This window comes from Piliocolobus tephrosceles, chromosome 7 (assembly GCF_002776525.5).
Source record: "Piliocolobus tephrosceles isolate RC106 chromosome 7, ASM277652v3, whole genome shotgun sequence".
Classification (NCBI taxonomy): domain Eukaryota; kingdom Metazoa; phylum Chordata; class Mammalia; order Primates; family Cercopithecidae; genus Piliocolobus; species Piliocolobus tephrosceles.
In genome coordinates this window covers 16,001,048-16,017,361 of record NC_045440.1, presented here as the reverse complement: position 1 = coordinate 16,017,361, position 16,314 = coordinate 16,001,048, and the positions used below count along the sequence as shown (strand labels likewise).

Genomic DNA, 16,314 nt, shown 5'->3' with positions numbered 1-16,314 from the left:
GTCTCCTGGAACCTATTATTTCCTTGACTTGTCAAAATTTGATTAATCAGTCCCCTTTTACTCAGGTGTAGTTTATCTATGGGTATTTTCAAGATTTTGTTGATCTTTTAAAAAAATTATTTTACTATCATGTATCTAGGCATAGTTTTGTGTACTTTTCTTTCTGCTTATGTTTGTTGAACTTCTTAGATCTGTACAATTATATTTTCATCAAATTTCGGGAAATTTTTAGCCACAATGTTTCAAATATTTTTCTTTCTTTCTTTTTTTTTTTTTTTGAGACACAGTTTTGCTGTTCCACCCTGGCTGGAATGCAGTGGCATGATCTTGGTTCACTGCAACCTCTGTCTCCCGGGTTCAAGAGATTCTCCTGTCTCAGCCTCCCGAGTAGCTGGGATTACAGGTGTGTGCCACCATGTCTGGCTAATTTTTGTATTTTTAGTAGAGATGGGGTTTCACCATCTTGGCCAGGCTGGTCTTGAACTCCTGACCTCAGGTGATCCACCCACCTCGGCCTCCCAAAGTGCTGGAATTACAGGCATGAGCCACTGCACCTGGCTCATTTTTCAAATATTTTTCTACCCCGTTTTCTACCTCCTCTCTTTCTGGGACTCTAAGTATATCTGTGTTCATATGTTTGATGTTTCTTCATAATTCCTTTACTTGCTTTTCTCAATTTCTTTTTCTTCTCTGTTTTTCAGATTCGATAATTTCTGTTGATCTTTTATTTTTAAATTCACTAATCTGTTCTTTTACTGTTTCCAATCTGCTGTTAAGCTCATTTTAAAGACTTAGTTATTTTTTCATTCTAGAATTTACTTTGGTTCTTTCTGTTTCTATTTTTCCACTGATACTATCTTTTAAGATCTTACATATATTTAAAACAGTTTTAAAAAGATATTTTCTGTTAATTCCAACATTTGAGACATATTGGGATAGATTTCTGTTGATTGAATTTTTCTTGACCCTGGGTCAAGATATATGCTGTTTCTTTGCATGCCTGTCTAGTAAGTTTTGATTGCATCTGTTGCATTTGATGGTACATTTTAAATAGTCTTGCTTTTCTTATTTTTTTGGCTAAGTGTTAAGTTTTGTTTTAGCAGGCAGTTACCTAGCTGGACTCAAACCCAAAATTTTATCTCCCTTGTCAGGGCATTAGCTGAAATCTCTACTCAGTTTTTCAGCCTCTTGGTTGGGTTCCTTGGAGTTTCCTACACACACACACAGTTTGGAGGTCTGCAGGAATGTGTGTAGAAAGTTTAAAAATGGATTTAGAGGCTCCCATATCTGTGGTTACCATCTTTCAGAAATTTCTTCCCTAATAATCCAGTCATATTGGCAGTCCCAAATTCTGTCCTTTAATTCTTCAAGCAATTAAAAGTGTGGTTTTAGCTTCAGTTCTAGCTTCTTTCTACCACAAGGTCGGGGGAGTATCCTCAACTGAAAAACTATATATAGTTCCCTTCTTTAAAGGATTCCCTTCTTGTTCCTGCCTGCTTCTAGACACTCTCCAGTGCCTTCAGATAGACATTATTTACATGTTTTTCACAGTATATAATTTTGATCTACAGGAGATCTAGTTTGATGCCAGCTACCCTACCACTACCAAAAGTGGAACTCCAGTTGACTACTTTTTTAAAAGATAATCTGATCTTTTTTTTTTTCTTTTTTTGACACAGAGTCTCGCAGTGTCACCCGGACTGGAGTGCAATGGTGCAATCTCAGCTCACTGCAAGTTCAGGTGATTCTCCTGCCTCATCCTGCTGAGTCGCTGGGAGTATAGGTGCCCGCCACCACGCTCAGCTAATTTTTTGTATGTTTAGTAGAGATGGGGTTTCACTGTGTTGGCTAGGCTGGTCTTGAACTCCTGACCTTGTGATCCACCCACCTCGGCTCCCAAAGTGCCGGCATGAGCCACCGTGCTTGGGCAATAATCTGATCTTCTAATCACTGGCATGTGTGAAGCAGAGAATGAGAAAGAGGGCTTACCTAGAACTTCAGGTGATTACACTGAAATAATTTAGATAATTTAGTCACAATTCTTGAATGATTAGCTCATGGTACATTAAGGACAATGTTTTTCAGTAAAATAATTTATTGTAGTTCTTAAGGGAAATGTAGTAATAAAGAAAAATAAATGACATTTCAAGGTTAATTGCTATTTCATATCACCATATTAAGAAAAATGATATGTGGAGTCTAAATAATAAAAAAACAATTAGGCAGGGTGCAGTGGCTCACATCTGTAATCCCAACAGTTTGGGAGGCCAAGGCGGGCAGATCACCTGAGGTCAGGAGTTCAAGATCAGCCTGGCCAACAGGGTGAAACCCCATTTCTACTAAAACTACAAAAATTAGCCAGGCATGGTGGTGCTGCCTATAATCCCAGCTAATGGAGAGGCTGAAGCAGGAGAATCACTTGAACCTGGGAGGCAGAGGTTTCAGTGAGCCAAGACCACGCTATTGCACTCCAGTCTGGGGTAGAGCAAGATTCTATCTCAAAAACATAAAATAAAACAAAATAACCAAATAAAAATTAAAAAAAACAAAAGGTTTTATATAAATTACAGATGATTAGGGCAGAGACTACATTGTATGCTTTGTTTTATACATCATATAATGGACTTTTTAGAGTATCTGTACATGCTACGTATAGGAAGAAATAGTTCTGAAGATTCTTCAGGTGACAAAGGAAATAATAACAGATGGTAACTTGGATCTACAAGAATGAATGAGGACCACCTGAAATAGGAAATAAGTGGATAAATATAAATGACGCTTTTTTCTTCTCTTATTTAAAGGACATATGAAGGGTTAAAGTACAAAGTAAAGTACATATAAAAAGAAATAGTTTATTTTTGGTAAATAGTTTTAGATTAGCTTTATAAAACAGTAAATGACCATCATGTATTTCAATGTATTTTTCATAACAATTGGCCTTTCTTATAAATTTATCACATCAAATGTAAAACTGATAAGTCTGATATAACAGATTGCACTCTTTCATTTGAATCTGCTTTATGGAAGAAAAGACATGTATAACTTGAACCAAAGGGAATTCTCATTGGATAAATCTGTGAAAACCATCCAATTAAAAGGGCACTGAGTCTGTTTGAATATATTCTATAAATTGCAAACTCAGGTTTAAAGCAGCTTTAAGTAATTCTTGATAAACGGCCTTTTTATTAAATAAAATGATTCAGTTCTTTCTTCAAAGAAAGCAAAAATACACCTGAAACCTTTAGCTTCAGACCACTCCAAAGGCTCCATTTCTCATTGGTTGCATAACTTCCTTTTAAAGCAATTAAAATCGTGTCCGGTAAAAGCATGCACAGCTGCCCTCTTTACTATTTTCATATTCTTCTGAATAGATCAGTTACAGTTCAGAACAACTGTCATCTGAGACCTTGATTAATAATGGCAGCACTGACTAGATTAAACAATAAAGATCTAAGTTGTAGTACTCTCTTACTGAAATAAAAAGAAGGAAGTATGTTTGCCAATCACAGGGTAAATCTAAGTATCTTTCAAACCTATTAAACTTCCTGAAAGCTTTTCCTAAGGACAAGTCAGGAATCAATATAAAGTAGCAGAGTGGCTGCTTTGTTTGCCTTCCAGAAAGCACTGTAGAAAATAAATATTTAATGGTACGCAAAACCAATATGCTGAGTGTAAGACATAATAATGGCTTGGGACAGTAGATTGAAGTATTTTGTTACATTGAGAGATCAAGTGAATTACAATTATTCTAATGATACTACCTTTTAAGTCTTTGCTTTATGGTTATTGTCCTTGAAGCTCATCACATGCATGTAGATACTACAGACTCATAATTATGCATTCTGGATCCACAAACCTGAGGTTGGATTTTACTTTCTTTTTTCTGGTTTATCATTTTTACCTGGAGTACAAAATAGGAGACATGTCAACAATCTAACATGTTTTTTAAAGGTCACTCACCTTGGTTTCTGTACTAAAGATAAGGAATAGTCAGATCAGGCATCAGCTAAGAAGTCTGATGGGTCAGGTTTACCTGGGAACAGTCGATCTAATGAAGATTTGGAATCAATTTCATTGAGAAAATTTCCTTCTTTAAAAGCAACGAATTTGTTAGTTCACTTCTGAAGAAATGCAATGGATGCAAAGGAATTCTTTTATTCCCTCAGGGTTTTAACCCTGTTCTGTGCTTGATTTTGTAGAAACTTTAGGATTACTGGAGCCCAGTGGCTGTGTCTCTACAAATTATTGAGTAAGGGAATGAAGACAGGCATGACTACGTGTGTAGAGGGGGAGGGAGGTGTTTATGAAAAGTCTCTCTTTTTAAATCACAGAACACGTTTACTACATCATTATTCCTTTTCAAAATAATTTTTAGAGCAGTTTTAGGTTCACAGCAAGATTGAGAGGAAGATACAGAGATTTCCAATATATCCCTCCCCTCATATATATATATAGCCTCCCCCGTTATCAACATGCCTTCGTTATTACTTCTATCTCACTAAACAAAATTCTTTTTTTAGTATGCATCTATTTTCTCTTTCAAATTCTTTATTCAGTAATTCATTGTTTTGAGTTCCTGGAATCCTCTTGAGATTTTCAGTTTTTTCCTTTTTTTTCACACTAGAGAAATGAACGGAGATGTAGACATCAGATGGAAGGACCAGAATTTGGAAGCCAATTAAAGCAATTGGTAAATAGAAATCGCCTAAGCTATTAAGACAGGCGCTGTCATATATATATATGACAAACCAGGAAATATATACATATATTATATATATATATGACATACCAGGAAAAAGAAATATAAATATCTGGGTCTTACTCAGTAGCCCAGACTGGAGTGCAGTGGTGTGATCATGGCTCACTGCAGCCTCAACCTCAATCGATCCTTCTGCCTCAGCTTCCCAAGTAGCTGGGACTACAGGCTTGTGCCACCACACCTGGCTAATTTTTTTTTAATTTTTTGTAGAGACAGAGTTTCACCATGTTGCTCAGGCTGGTCTGGAACTACTGAACTCAAGCAATTCACCTGCCTTGGCCTCCCAAAGTGCTGGGATTACAGGTGGGAGCCACTGTACCTGGCCTACATTTATATGTATCTATATAATTGTATAAAGTGATCATGGGTTCAAGTTGTTTACTTCACCTTGTTTCACATAAACATATCTATGTGTTACATCCTCCATTTACTTGCCATTTTAATTTGTATATGGTAATATACCATGCTTTACTTAAACATTTTAATACTATTGGGCATTTGAACTGAAGCTAATTTTTCCCATTATAGGTAAGGCTGCCATGAAAATTGCTTTATAAGTTAGTTTTCTTTTCTCAGGGGAAGGAATGGGTAATAGGTCGAAGAGCATGTTATAGATTACCCCCCAGAAATATGTAACCATTTTACATTTCTACCATTAACATATAAAATATACATCTGCCTTCCTCCCAAAGACTTGTCCAGGTTGGGTTTTACAAGTTAAAAAATGTCTTCCAGGCCGGGCGTGGTGGCTCAAGCATGTAATCCCAGCACTTTCAGAGGCCGAGGCCGGTGGATCACATGAGGTCAGGAGTTTGAGACCAGCCTGGACAACATGGTGAAACCCCGTCTCTACTAAAAATACAAAAACAGGCCGGGTGTGGTGGTAGGTGCCTGTAATCCCAACTACTCGTGAAGCTGAGGCAGGAGAATCGCTTGAACCTGGGAGGCGGAGGTCACAGTGAGCCAAGATCGCATCATTGCCCACCAGCCTGCGCGACAGAGTGAGACTCTGTCTCAAAAAATAATAATAAAATAAAAAATAAAAAATGTCTTCCAGTTTAATGCATCTGTGAGTTGAGTTTAATTAACCTTTATTTTCATTTTTTAATAAAACTGTGATTTTTAAAAATACAATGATGTAGTCTAAATTTTCTTAACTGCAAACTGTCCATCAAGTGGAAAGTGTTTATTGATTTACATCATCATGTATTTTTTCATATATTTTGGAAGAAAGCTATTATCAGGTTATATTTGTAACATATCTATCCTATACTAGGAAGTTTTCTTTCTAGCATTTTTATTTTTATTTTGTTGCATGAATGTTAAAAAATTTAAACATGTTCAATTAATCCCCCCTGCTTCTGATAACAACCTTTGTTTTCTGCAGTGATTAGAAGTGTATGTTCTCCAGGTTGGGCAGCATAGTGAGACTGTGTCTCCAAAAACAATTAAAAAATTAGCCAGGCATGGTGACGCATGTCCGTAGTCACAGCTACGTGGGAGTCTGAGATGGAGGACTGCTTGACCCTGGAAGATTGAGGTTGCAGTAAGCCATGATCGCACCACTGCAATCCAACCTGGGCAACAGAGCGAGACACTGTCTTAAAAAAGAAAATAAAAATGCATGTTCTTTTTCTCATATGAGATAGATAAACCACTCTTCCGTTTTTTAAAAAAGTGTTTTTACTTTTTGATACAGCTAGAATTTATTATACTGTTTGTTTCCATGCATTTATGTATCTAACATGATTTTTGTTCCAGCCTGTTAGCCAACTATTTGGAAGACAATTTATTGTGTGGTTTTCCCTTGCCCTACAGGTTGGATTGGATTCTTTTTTCAGACTGTGATAACTCGACCATATGATTTTGATCATTGTTGCAGTGTGTTCAGTTTTCCAAGTTTGCTGAGTTTACCCTTATTAACAATGAAAATGTTTTGATAATGTCATCCATTTATTTTTCACTATTGGTTCTCACAGGAATTTGTAACTGCAATAAATTTATGTATTAAACATTTTTTTTTTTTTTTGAGACAGAGTCTCACTCTGTTGCCCAGGCTGGAGTGCAGTGGCGTGATCTCAGCTCACCACAACCTCTGCCTCCCAGGTTCAAGAGATTCTCCTGCCTCAGCTTCCCGAGTAGCTGAGACTACAGGCATGCACCACCATGCCCAGGTAACTTTTGTATTTTTAGTAAAGACGGGGTTTCACTACGTTGGCCTGGCTAGTCCCGAACTCCAGACCTTGTGATCCGCCCGCCTCGGCCTCCCAAAGTGCTGGGATTACAGGCGTGAGCCACCGCGTCCAGTCCATATTAAACATTTTTAATTGATGTTTTATTTAATCTCTCTAAAAAAGAACGTAGCATACTTCTTTAGGTATATTTAACCTTTTTTTTTTTTTCATTAGAATTTAATCAACTTATTTTTCTTTGACTTTTAAGTTCTGAATACCTGTGCAGGATGTGCAGGTTTGTTATATAAGTAAACTTGTGCCATGGTGGTTTGCTACACAGATCTGCACAGATCAACCCATCCCCTAGGTATTAAGCCCAGCATCCATTAGCTGTTCTTCCTGATGTTCTCCTTCCCACCATCCCACCTTCTTCGAGAGGCCCCAGTGTGTGTTGCTCCCATCCATGTGTCTATGTGCTCTCATGATTCAGCTCCCTCTTATAAGTGAGAACAAGTGGTGACTGGCTTTCTGTTCCTGTGTTAGTTTGCTGAGGATAATGGCTTCCACCAGCATTCATATCCCTGCAAAGGACATGATCTCATTCCTTTTTATGGCTGCATAGTACTCCATGGTGTATATATACCACATTTTCTTTTTCCGGTCTATTGTTGATGGGCGTCCAGGTTGATTCTATGTCTTTGCTATTGTGAATAGTGCCACAATGAACATACATGTGCATGTATCTTTTTATTTATTTTTAGACATGCACGTATCTTTATAACAGAATAATTTCTATTCCTTTGGGTATATACCCAATAATGGGATTGCTGAGTCAAACGGTATTTCTGCCTTTAAGTCTCTGAGGAATCACCACACTGTCTTCCACAATGGTTGAACTAATTTACACTCCCACCAACAGTGTAAAAGCTTTCCTATTCCTCCACATCCTCTTCAGCATCTGTAGTTTTTTGACTTTTTAATAATAGCTGTTCTGACTGGTGTGACATGGTATCTCATTGTGGTTTTGATTTGCATTTCTCTAATAATCAGTGTGTTGAGCTTTCTCTTCTTATGTTTGTTGGCTGCATGCATGTCTTCTGAGAAGTGTCTGTTCGTATCCTTTGCCCACTTTTTAATGTGGTTCATTTTTTTCTTGTAAATTGCTTAAATTCCTTGTAGACTCTGGATATATTAGACCTTCGCCAGATGAATGGATTGCAAAATTTTTCTCCCATTCTGTAGGTTGTCTGTTCAGTCTGATGACAGTTTCTTTTGCTGTGTAGAAGCACTTTAGTCTAATTAGATACCCTTTGTCAATTTTTGCTTTTGTTGCCATTGCTTTTGGCATCTTTGTCAGGAAATCCTTGTGCCTTCAATCAATTTTTTTAAGAAACACATCTGTTTCATGTTAATTTTATTGCTAGGTATTTAATGTATTATTGATACGGTAAATTCTGTCTTCTCGTTGTGTATAACTGTTTCTTGTTTGATTCTGCTGACATTTTAAGTATGCAACCATGTAATATGTAAAACACACTTAAATCTTTCTACATTCTCTGTTTAGTGATAGTGGTGGCAGGGGTACCCTCTGTATGTTTCTGTTTTCTAAGTAAATTGCCTCAAGTGTTTCTGACTTGTATTTTTTCATTAAGAGATTTTTTTTTCTTTGTTTTTTTGATGGAATCTCGCTCTGTCGCCAGGCTGGAGTGCAGTTGTGCAATCTTGGCTTACTGCAACCTCTGCCTCCTGGGTTCAAGCGATTCCCCTGCCTCAGACTCCCGAATAGCTGGGACTACAGGTGTGCACCACCACGCCCGGCTAATTTTTTGTATTTTAGCAGAGATGGTGTTTCACCATGTTGGCCAGGAAGGTCTCGATTTCCTTACCTCTTGATCTGCCCGCCTTGGCCTCCCAAAGTGTTGCGATTACAGGCGTGAGCCACCACACCTGGCCAAGAGATTTTTTTTAACAACAGATTATGCAATTAATTCTGGTTCTTTTCATTAAAAATTATCTTTATTTTTAAGGTTATATATTCTTTTTGAACTATACATCTGGGGTTGAAACACAAAAGTAAATCAAATGTAGAACTCCAAAGAGCAGAGTATGAGAAGGCAGTGTATTTGGTGGTTCAGAGGTCAGACTGACCTGGATTACAATCCTTTTTTTTTTTTTTTTACCTGGATTACAATCCTAATCCTGTTGTTTAATAGCTTCGTGACACTGGGCATATTTATAACTAGACTGTGTTTCAACTTTGTCACTTATAAAATGAATATAATAATATCTACCTGCTGGGCACCATGGCACATGACTCTTAGTCCCAGCTACTCAGGAGGTCAAGGTGGGAGGATCACATGAGTCCAGGGGTTTGAGGCCAGCAGCAGCCTGGGCAACATAGCAAGACCTGTCTCTTAAAAAAGAAAAAGAAGAAGAATGCAATAATAATATCTACCTAACAGAGTTGTGACGAATAGTTAAGTAATTAATACATGTAAAGTGTAAAATGCCTAAAATCATGCATGGTACATAATCAAGGTTTGGTATTATTTTTATCATAATTAATCTTAATATCTCACAGTTTTACTCAAGAAATCTTTGAATCCATGATACATATTGATGTGGTTAGGCTTTGTGTTCCCACCTAAATCTCATCTTGAATTGTCATCTCCAGGTGATGGGGGAAGAACCTGGTGGGAGGTGATTGGATCACGGAGGCAGTTTCCTCCATGCTGTTTTCATGAGACTGAGTTATCATGAGATATGATGGCATTTCCCCTGGTTGCACTTACTTCTGTCTTGCCTGCCACCATGTAAGACATGCCTGCTTCCCCTTCCACCATGATTGTAAGTTTCCTGAGGCCTCCGCAGCCATGCAGAACTGTGAGTCAATTAAATCTCTTTCCTTTATAAATTCTAGTCCCAGGTAGTATCTTTACAGTAGTTTTGACAAACACTACAGGACTTCATGAGGTTCATTAGTGCTGACTCAGGTGCTTCTACTCTGTTGCACTTTAACCGATTCCTATTCCATCAGGGTGATTAAGTTTCTCACAATTCCATGTTGAATGAGCATAGGACTTAGGAAGACCCGAAAATTCTACTTCAGAAGATTGGGGTGATTATTAGATTAAATCAATTCAAATAATATATGTGAAAGCTACTAGCAAAATACCTGGCACATAGATCTCAAATAAAAGCTGGTTGCCTTCTGCTCTTTTTTCCTCTCTATGGCACCCTCTTAGCATCCACAGGGACTTCTGCCAACCTGTTTGAGCCTTTCATTCTTGGTGCTGTCGAGGAGTACTCACCATACATAGCTGGTGGCTACCAACATCTATTTGATGGTGTTGGGACTCAAAACACACCCCCAAAATAAAGGCCTAAGAAACAGTCTTAGAAGCAAAACCTCTTTTTCTAAATTTCTCCTGTCTTCTTGCCTAAGACGAAGACTTGTCTAAGACTAAGGTCCCATTCTCCTTCAGGCTTCCCATAGAAACTAGAATCCCTCTTCCCCAACGCAAGTCATACAAATGAGAACCTCTTTGCCCCAAAGCTGGCCATAAAAACCTAAAAATATTAGGTTTCTCCCTAATATTTTTCCCTGCACCGTTCTGTGTAAAACCTGGTCATAAAAAAATTAACTGAGCTACCTTATTTAACTGTAGGCCATACGATCCCCATTCCAGAGAGGGTCCTGCCCTATGTGCAAAAGAAAAAAATACATAGAGAGACAGATGGGCTGATATGGTCTGGCTGTGTCCTCACCCCATCTCACCTTGATTTGTAATAATCCCCACGTGTCAAGGGTGGGGCCAGGTTGAGATAATTGAATCATGGGGGCAGTTCCCCCCATACTATTTTTGCAGCAGTGAATAAAACTCACGAGATCTGATGGTTTTACAAATGGGAGTTCCCCTGCACAACTTCTCTTGCCTGCTGCCATGTAAGACATGCCTTTGCTTCTCTTTTGCCTTCTGCCATGATTGTGGGGCCTCCCCAGACATGTGAAACTGAGTCCATTAAACCTCTTTCTTTACAAATTTCCCAGTCTCGGGTACGTTTTTATTAGCAGCATGAGAACAGACTAATATGATAGGCCTTACTATCCGAGCTTACTGTCTAACCCAGGCCTTCCTTGGTTTCCCTACTTTGTCTATTAACATTAAATCATGCCCAGTTATATTTCCACATGGCTGTCCATACTTTATTAAACCTAATATAAAAATAATTTCCAGGCTGGGTTCGAGGACTCATGCCTATAATTCCAGCACTTCGGGAGGCTGAGGTGGGCAAATCCTTTGAGCCCAGGAATTCGAGACTAGTCTGGGCAACATAGCTCGACCCTGTCTCTACTAAAAATAAAATAATTAGCAGGGTGTGGTTGTTCATTCCTGTGGTCCCAGCTACTTGGGAGGCTGAGGTAGGAAAATCCTTTGAGTTCAGGAGGTTGAGGCTGCAGTGAGCTGTGATCGCACCACTGCACTCCAGCCTGAGTGACAGAGAGACCCTGTGTCAAACAAAAACAAACAAAAAAAGAAAATTTTCTCTCTATCTTTGGGTCTTTATTCTAAAGGCTCTCATGTACACATTAATAAAATTTTTATACCTTTACTCCAATTAATCCGTATTTTTATGAGTTGATTTTTAAGATCTTCAGAGGACAAAGGGGAAATCTTCAGAGGACAAAGGGGAAATTTTCCTTGTACCCCTACAATGGTCACTTGTATCGGGGGGGACAGGTGTCATCGTTTTTTAACTTTAAAATTCTCCTGCAAAAATAGACAAAGGACAAAAGAGAAAATAAAAAACCCGTGGACAACATCTGTAACAAAATTAGGCGATGAAGTGTCTCCACGAACCCTAGAACACAAGGAATTGAGGAAAGCCACAGACAGATACAAGGGCTGGGTGGTATCAGCAACTGTATCATAGAAAGTGGAGGGAAGTCATGACTCACTGATAAATCTGATAATCTCTAAACAGCCAGCAGGCAATTGCTGGAAAGCTTGGAGGTTCCACTTGGGAACAGCAGCTGAAACTGGAAAAAGTTTTGCACACTCCAAAGTCAGGGCAATGCAAAGTGTCTGAGGGGCACTGTGAGTGTTCAAAACTAACCACCCAAATTTCCACTCCTGGACAAGCACTGCACAGAGAAGAAACTTCTTGGGAAAGGATGCTCATTGCATGGAACTGGGACGATAGAGACCAAGGAAAGACAGGGTCCAGATGAAAGCAAGGAAGGAAAGCAGAGCCTGACCATCTCAGAAAATAAGCCGCGACTGCCGGGTGCAGTGGCTCACGCCTGTAATCCCAGCACTTTGGGAGGCCGAGGCGGGCGGATCACGAGGTCAGGAGATCGAGACCATTCTGGCTAACACGGTGAAACCCTGTCTCTACTAAAAATACAAAAAATCAGCCAGGCACGGTGGTGGGCGCCTGTAATCCCAGCTACTCAGGAGGCTGAGGCAGGAGAATGGCGTGAACCCTGGAAGTGGAGCTTGCAGTGAGCTGAGATCGTGCCACTGCATTCCAGCCTGGGTGTCTCAAAATAAATAAATAAATAAAAAGTAAGTAAGCCCCGATAGTTTTAAACACTACACAAATACAACAAAAAAGACAGCGATCAGCTTGTGAAATTGGAAATGCTTTCCCAAATGCTAACTCCTCCTGAAAGTTTAAGAAAATTATTTCATATTTTTTAAATGAGCAAAAAAAAAAAAAAAAAAAAAAAACCCAAGATTAAATCTCATATAAAATTACTGTTAGGAAAAAAGAGAAGAAATTGAAAAACATCCCTATAGACAATGCCAAAGATGCTAAAAAGACATACCTACAGAACAGATGCAAACCATTACTTATTATTTCAACATATGCCAAGAGACATTAAAGAAATCAAGATATGAAAAAACAAGAAAAATGAGAATTGGGAAATAGCAGAAATGACATGATAGATATACTTAGGAAAAAGACATAGAAACAATAGTCAAAAACCGAGACTAGGCCGGGCACAGCGGCTCATGCCTGTAATTCCAGGCACTTTGAGAGGCTGAGGCAGGAGGATCCTTTGAACCCAGTAGTTCAAGAATCCAATAGTTGAAGGCCAGCCTGAGCAACAAGCGAGACCCCATCTCTAAAAAAAAAAAAAAAAAAAAACTAAACTGAAAGTAATGGAAGAATAAATAAACACAGGGACTACGTTAAGAGAAGATGAAAGAGAAAAAAATCTTTTTTAATTGAAGGAAAGTAATAAAAAGGGCTTGAGAGAAAGAAACAAACTCAGAGACAGGCAAAAAAGATACATAAAAATATGTTTAACAAGAGATTCTCAAGAAGAAAACCCAAAGCAAGGCACAGAAGGGCTACCAAAAAACTAGAGTCAAGAACATTTTCTTTAGATTAACAATATATGTATTTGCAGCTACATAGTGAAAGGTTATACTACATACCTGGAAAAATTGACCCAGGACCGGTAACACCAAAACATATTAAAATGAAATTACTAGTTAAAACAAATATTTTTCAAGACAGTGTCTCTCTCTGACCCCCAGGCTGAAGTGCAGTGGTGTGATCGCAGCTCACTGCAGCCTTGACCTCCTGAGCTCAAGTGATCTTCCCACTAAAATTACTCATTTTAAAGGGAAAAAATTATTTTGGGCTTCCAGGCAAAAAAATCCACTTATAAAGGAAAAAAAATCAGATTTGCCATCAAATTTTTTAACAGCAATGATTTAGATAGAAGAAAAATGGAGTAACATATTTAAGATATTCAATGAAACAAAATGTGAGTCAGTAGCTTTCCAAGATAAAGGCAGCATACAAAATGCAATCACTGTGTACAAATTCAGGGAATATTGTTTCCATGAGCACCTCCTGAGGCATCTGCTTGACAAAAACTTTCATAAGACAACCATATGTGGTGTATCACATTTATTGACCTGTGTATGGTACACCATCCCTGTGTTCCTGGTATGAAATCAACTTGATCATGGTATATTATCTTTTTGATATGGTGTTGGATTTGGTTAGCTAGTATTTTATTGAGAATCCTTTTGTTGAGGATTTTTGCATCTATGTTCATTGGGGATATTGGTCTATAGTTTTTTTGTTATGTCCCTTCCTGGGTTTGGCATTAGGGTAATACGGGCTTTATAGAATGATTTAGGGAGGATTTTCTCTTTCTGTGTTTTGGAATAGCTTCAATAGTGTTGGTACCATTTCTTCTCTGAATGTCTGATAGAATGCAGCTGTGAATCCATCTGGTCCTAGATTATTTTTTCTTGGCAATTCTTCTTATTACTGTTTCAGCCTCACTACTTGTTATTGTTCTATTCAGTTTCTGATTTCTTTTTATTTCTCGTTTGATATAGGAGGGTTGTGTATTTCCAGGAATTTATCCATCTCCTCCAGATTTTCTACTTTGTCCACATAAAGGCGTTCACAGTAACCTTGAATAGTCTTTCATCTTGGAAGACAAAATGGGGTGCAGGAGAGATGGTTTTGGCCTAAACTGGTTCAGCTCAGATCATCATGCATTAGTTAGATTTTCATAAGAAGCATGTAACCTAGATTCCTTGTACGTGCAGTCCACAATAGGGTTCACACTCCTATGAGAATCTAATGCCACTGTTGATCTGACTAGAGGTGGAACTCAGGTGCTAATGCTTGCTTGATGCCGCTCACCTCCTGCTGTGTGGCCAGGTGCCTGACAGGCCAAAGACCAGTGGCAGTCTGCAGTCCTGGGGTTGGGGACCTCTGATCTAAAGAACTAATTCTATAAAAGAGAAACTGAGATCAAGTAAGGTCAAATCAATGAAAACGTATCTAGGTGTCAAAGCTAACTCTTCTAACTCCAATTTATGTCCTCAGTTCTGGAGGGATAATGATATTTTTGTGTTTTATTCTCTATTTAAGATTTGCAGATTATCAGTTTGCAAATTAGTGAAGAGTCACCATAATTTTGTAGGTACTTGATATGGTTTGGCCCTGTGACACCACCCAAATTCCATCTTGAATTGTCATTCCCACTTGTTTAGGGGGGGACAGTGGCAGGTGATTGGGTCATGGTGGTGGTTTCCCCCCATGCTGCTTTTGTGACAGTGAGGGAGCTCTCACAAGATCTGATAGCTTAAAAGTGGCAGTTTCCCCTGTGCTGTCTTTTCTGCTGCCTTGTAAAGAAGGTACTTGCTTCTCCTTTGCCTTCTGCCGTAACTGTAAGTTTCCTGAGACCTCCCCAGCCATGCAGAACTCTGAGTCAATTAAACCTCTTTTCTTTGTAAATTACCCAGTCTCAGGCAGTTCTTCATAGCAGTGTGAAAATGGACTAATACAGTACTTAAAAAGAGATCAGAAGTATACTTACCCAAAATAGATCAATCTTTGGTAGTGTTAAGTTTCCATCCTGGATTTCTCAGTGTTCTAGATGCCTAAAAGCAAGATTATCTTACTTTTAGGTAACCAATCAGGCATTAATTTACAATGTTGGCACGCTGCAATGTGGTTTAGGCATAGTTAGTCTATGTTTACGATACAGAGAAAATAACGAGGCTAATATTTTCAGTGGCCCTTTCCTGAATTGCCAGCCCATGTTTAGAAGCATGATTATATTTTGAGGAATGCTTATGTGAGAGCATGAGGGCTAATGCCTGTTGTTCATTTAGTTTATGGTTCTCTTCCTACATTATTATGATTTGCAAACATTTGTTAGAACATGGAGCGCTTTGGCCTGCTTCACTGCATCCCACTTGCAAATGGAGAGGATTTCAGAGTCAATCGTGAATCAGGAACTATGAATCAAGGCCAAAAATTGCAAAAGGAATGAACTGGAGATCAGTTAGTACATCAGGCCTGGATGTGGCCTGGTGTCAGCACAGAAAGACTGAACCCACTAGGCTTCCAGACTCTTTGCACTCTTTTTAGGTGATCGCTGAACAATCAACAGGGCCCACGGGGGAACAGAGTCAACAGGAAGGCTGCTGGGAGTGGAGGCTCTCTTAGGGCTTTTATTTGGTCAAGAGAACAAGGCCAGGGGCATAAATTAACAGCAAATTAAAAAGGTCTAAAGAAAAAAAAAACTGCTAAGTAGCCTGTGGTAGTCTCAAAGGTATGAGGCCTCGAAGCCACAGACTTGTTATTAATATTTGTCATGAAGCAGTAAATACTTTGAAATTGAAAATATATCCCCTTTTTAAGGAAAGACTCAATCTGATTGGAGTAAAGCCTGACCAAGCCCAAATGTCACACTGTTATGAATCACTGTCAAGAATGGATTATGCAGACGAGTAGTTTCTTTAGCTATGACATTTTAAGCAAAGTAAACATTTTTGAAGTGGTTGCATAACAAACTGGTGGTACTATATTTTTCTTAATTTCTTCCTAATA

General features: G+C 38.6%; 1 long non-coding RNA gene across 1 annotated transcript; it reads right to left on the bottom strand.

The window, feature by feature from the left end:
- Positions 1-4,352: 4,352 nt before the first annotated feature.
- LOC111545629 lies at positions 4,353-15,090 on the bottom strand. The gene is made up of 2 exons (XR_002732518.1): positions 14,617-15,090; positions 4,353-4,620 (listed from the first exon to the last, which is right to left on the bottom strand). It is a non-coding gene; the product is annotated as an uncharacterized LOC111545629 (long non-coding RNA).
- Positions 15,091-16,314: the final 1,224 nt, after the last annotated feature.